Source organism: Oncorhynchus tshawytscha, linkage group LG28 (genome assembly GCF_018296145.1).
Source record: "Oncorhynchus tshawytscha isolate Ot180627B linkage group LG28, Otsh_v2.0, whole genome shotgun sequence".
Taxonomy (NCBI): domain Eukaryota; kingdom Metazoa; phylum Chordata; class Actinopteri; order Salmoniformes; family Salmonidae; genus Oncorhynchus; species Oncorhynchus tshawytscha.
In genome coordinates this window covers 26162284-26167437 of record NC_056456.1, presented here as the reverse complement: position 1 = coordinate 26167437, position 5154 = coordinate 26162284, and the positions used below count along the sequence as shown (strand labels likewise).

The 5154-nt window shown below is 39.6% G+C and overlaps 1 long non-coding RNA gene across 1 annotated transcript; it reads left to right on the top strand.

The window, feature by feature from the left end:
* The first annotated feature begins 1717 nt into the window (after positions 1-1717).
* Positions 1718-3793, top strand: LOC121841222. The gene is made up of 4 exons (XR_006080253.1): positions 1718-2411; positions 2500-2679; positions 2845-3462; positions 3553-3793. It is a non-coding gene; the product is annotated as an uncharacterized LOC121841222 (long non-coding RNA).
* The last annotated feature ends 1361 nt before the right edge of the window (positions 3794-5154 follow it).

Below are 5154 nucleotides of genomic sequence, written 5' to 3'. Positions count from 1 at the left end.
CAGAAGGCGAGGTCAGTACAGGTGCATCAAAGCTGGGACCGAGAGACTGAAAAACAGCTTCTATCTCAAGGCCATCAGACTGTTAAACAGCCACCACTAACATTGAGTGGCTACTGCCAACACACTGTCAATGACACTGACTCTACTCCAGCCACTTTAATAATGGGAATTGATGGGAAATGATGTAAATATATCACTAGCCACTTTAAACAATGCTACCTTATATAATGTTACTTACCCTACATTATTCATCTCATATGCATACGTAGATACTGTACTCTATATCATCGACTGCATCCTTATGTAATACATGTATCACTAGCCACTTTAACTATGCCACTTGGTTTACATACTCATCTCATATGTATATACTGTACTCGATATCATCTACTGTATCTTGCCTATGCTGCTCTGTACCATCACTCATTCATATATCCTTATGTACATATTCTTTATCCCCTTACACTGTGTATAAGACAGTAGTTTTTTTGGAATTGTTAGTTAGATTACTTGTTCGTTATTACTGCATTGTCGGAACTAGAAGCACAAGCATTTCGCTACACTCGCATTAACATCTGCTAACCATGTGTATGTGACAAATAAAATTTGATTTGATTTGATTTCTATTCCCTATAAAGGGCACTAATGTCACCCAATTCTCTATATATATATTGTACCAGTTGGGCCATGGTCAAAAGTAGTGCACTCTACTGTATATGGAATAAGGTGCCATTTGGGAAGTAATCTAGATAGATGTCTGGGCAGGTTTCAGTCCATCCTGGTGTACAGCTATAGCTAGCTAGGCAGCTGTCTGTCTGTTGTGGTACTGCTGCCAAGAATGTGACTAAAATGCCAGCGTGAGCCGGGAAAACAACCCAGCGGATGAATTCCTGACTAAACACAGGTGTATATTATACCCTTTTTAATTCCTCAAAAACATGGGGGTTACGTCCCAAATGGCACCCTTTTCCCTACAACTATGGGTGCATCGTAGGCCCTGGTCAAAAGTTGTGCACCATATAAGGAATAGGGTGCCATTTGGGATGCAGATCATGGTATTTGTTTTAAACTATATTAATCACTGAATAACTTTTATTCAGCTGTAAGTGCCAATTTGGGAGGTAAAATGAAATGTTGCAAATTAAATCTGAATGCTTTTTAAAGATTGACTGCCCCTAAAAAACAACTAATTCCTTTCAAAACGGCCTAAGTGGCATCAATATCTCCCTCACTAACTTTAAACATCAGCTGTCAGAGCAGTTTACTGATCGCTGAAGCTGTACACAGCCCATCTGTAAATACCCCATCCAACGAACTACCTACCTCATCCCTTATTTGTTTTTGTTTTTCTACTCTTTTGCACACCAGTATTTCTACTTGCACATCCTCATCTGCACATCTATCACTCCAGTGTTAATTGCTAAATTGTAATTATACAGATTTTTCTATTGTGTTATTGACTGTACATTTGTTTATCCCATGTGCAACTCTAGTGTAGTTTTTGTCGCACTGCTTTGCTTTATCTTGGCCAGGTCGCAGTTGTAAATGAGAAGTTGTTCTCAACTTGCCTACCTGGTTAAATAAAGGTTAAAAAATAAATACGAGTCAGAAGCATTTATTCTGGTGTCGAAATTGACTGCAAAGTGTAAATATGATCATTTTGTTCAGTCTCGTCTAAAACGGAGTTTGGAACCTCAGTGCATCACAACAAGTAAATTAAGGTTGGGTTAGGACTACAATTATGTCAAGAAATCTTGCCCCATTTTGTCAAACTCCACGTGCAAATTGCCCCTCTGCCCACTTTGCTTTCTTTCATTGTTTCATCGCCCCCAACGCACTCAAAGGATCACGGACGTTTGAGACTGAAAAGCCCTATACGGATTTAACCATGCAATGCATGGTTCAAGCAGGATGCACAGCCAACTGGTTTGCATGCCCTGCCAAAGGACCCTATCATGCAAAATAGGTGTTTGGAGTTCGTTGGTCCCAAGTGGTGGTGAGTATACCGGTAGCTAGACAATAGACTGCAGGTTATGTATCTGGTATTGTATATTTCTATAATTATTATCACTATCATCGCTAGCATAGCTGTCTTTTAGCTAGTTAACATTAACATTGCTAGCTATTATTGACTAACTTTGCTAGTAACTAATGGAAACATTGCCATCTCTCTAAAGTAAATTTGACGACATAATAATAACGACCTACTTTAGCAAAGTCATCGTATATCCAGGCCTTTCTAAATTAATGTAATTTAGATGAAACAGTCACATTAGCCTCCGAGGTGCAACCCATGTCTAGGGCACAAATAAATATTGTGTGCAGCTATGGTGTGTACTAGCTAACTCATCTCTGACTACAACAGCAGCAACAAACTCAACCCAACCCAGGGCCTACCAGAAGGAACAAAGGTGGGTATCTTAACATGTCCAGTAATGTGATTGAAATGGTTTTGTGACCTACATAATTTATTTCACTGTTCACTTGGTATTTTCACAGCTTCCCAGGCAATACCTTACAAAAAAGTGTGTCATGCGACACAAGTACCCTTGTGACACCACCGCAGTTGTTGCCAGAGTCTCCTTCGACTCCTATGAAAAGGACACGCCATCATGATGCCTCTGATAGTGACCCAAGTTACTGCCCTGAGGACACAGACAGCTTCATCATCAACGACAGGTAATGTGTGTTATGTGAAAAGTTGTATTCAATAATACCCGGCTTGATAAACTAAAGCCAAGCAGATAGTCATTTTGGTTGTGAAGTGCATTATCAAAAAGCTGTAATTTCTTTAAAACAAAATACAATTTACCACTCAGCTGTCTATCTTTCACGCTGTCACAGGCCCTCCCAGTCAACACCACACCATAAGATTGCCTGCAGCAGGTGTTCAAGAGATGCCCAGGTTGCAGCCGAACATGCAGCATTGAGAAGACCAGCAAGTAGGCTCTCATCAGCATCATGCAGACAGCCCCTCCCTGTGAGCATTCCTATGAATGGAACAGTCAGCCACATGTTGGCAAGTATCTGGCCAGCAACAGCTTTCACAGGCTCATCATCAAATACAGAAGATAACCCACTTAAATACTTTGATAATCCAAATGGGAAACATTATTTATGTAAACTGACATTATTTGTTGCTTATTTTCTACTTCTTAAGAGGCATATAATGTCCAGGGCATAACCTAGTCTGGTGGAACCAGCCTGATCGCTGTGTTCCCCATTCTATTTGACTTCACATTTTATGGCAAAGACCTCACCTCCAGCCTCACCTCTTGCCTGCACTCCAACGGTCGTTGATAGGGAGAACAGAATTAGGTAGGTTTAGTCTGACCTGTTCAAACTTCAACATAGTATATGTTTGTGTGTCAGATATCACCTATCCTAACTGCCATTACTGTGTGTGTATTCACAGATGCATGAGATGCAGAAAGACCTGGCACTCAACACATCCAAAATGAGGTGATTGTTAATAGTACAGCACACATATCCAGTAATAGCAACACCCTTTTCATTCCATGTGTCACTGATGACCTCTGCCTATTTCTACAGATGGACTGGAAATGCTTTGGCCAGATGCCAGCCTCAGTCATTTGATGGGGAGACCATAATTGGGTAGGTTTATCTGACCTATTCAAACTTCAACATAGTACCTGTTTGTATGTCATATATTACCTATCCTAACTGCCATTGGTAATAGAACAGTGACTATGTGTGTATTAGGGTTGAATGGGGGTAACCCGGTTACCGAGACTTACCGTCCAAAACCACTCCCTTTTCCCGTTATAGATAACTCAGGGAGACTGGTAATTCTAAATGATTTAAATGAAAATCATGACGTGAAATGGAATGGAACTTAAATTACATGTGATGTCTATCTATCTCCTCTACGGCCTTCTCTCTGCTCTGCATGATGAATCACCAACTCTCAGGGTGGTGACAGACAGCCCATCTCAGGGTGGTGATAAGCAGCCCATCTCAGGGTGGTGACAGACAGCCCATCTCAGTATGGAGCACAGTTCACAATACATGTAGACCTATCATCTCATCTAAAAAATGTTTATTGTGACAGGCAAGTGGGCCTACATTTGCATAGCCATAGCCTATGCTACATTAATATAAAGACTGAATGCACGACTAATTTACAAATCTGGATTTCAGGGGTCACCTTATTTTTTAATTGTAAAGATATATATATATTTTTAAATTGCAGCTGCACAGTTTTAGCTTATCACTAGAATATCATTGCTTTAACTCAGTGCATAAATGAGCACTCTCTCGCAGTGTTTCTCTCCATCAATGTTGTTCAAATTGCATACAAAATAGATAATACTGTTTTGATAGGGCTATATATAGATGTCCTAGCCTACCTCTTTCAGATAATAAATTCTATGCAGTTTTAGCCTTATATTTAGTTAATGAATGATAGGTTATGCATAATAAGCTTCTAACTTACAGCCTCTGTCTCTTGCGCAATACGCACGCACCTGTGCTCTGAAGGCCACTCGCCTTTTAAAAAACGCTACTTAGCTCTTGGAGTCCCATGCAGGAAAAGCTAGACTAGAATAGCTTGCTGGACATAATCTTTTGGGCATTTCTTAAACCAATAGACTATTTGAAGGGGGATGCAAGCTCTTGTTTGCTGAATGTTGAATACAGAAGCTAATAGAACTCACAGGTCATTTGAAAGAAGAGGGAATGAGGTATGGTGGTCGGCTAAAGCAGTTATTTATTCAGACCGATAATCATTCAATCTTCATGAAGAGAAGTGAAAGCCTTCTGCATCTAATTCAAGTCCTATATTATTCAAGCATGTCATTAGAATAATGAAGATAAGGACAACAAAACTTGTTTCATTTAACTGTTGAAAGAGAGGAAGGAATGAAGAAACAATAGAGAGAGAAAGAGGAGGTAAGCTAATAACATTATGGGAAATATTATGAAAGGTATATATGCGTCAGCCTACTAATTCAAATCAAATGTATTTGTCACATACACATGGTTAGCAGATGTTAATGCGAGTGTAGCGAAATGCTTGTGCTTCTAGTTCCGACAATGCAGTAATAACCAACGAGTAATCTAACCTAACAATTCCTTATACACACAAGTGTAAAGGGATAAAGAATATGTACATAAAGATATATGAATGAGTGA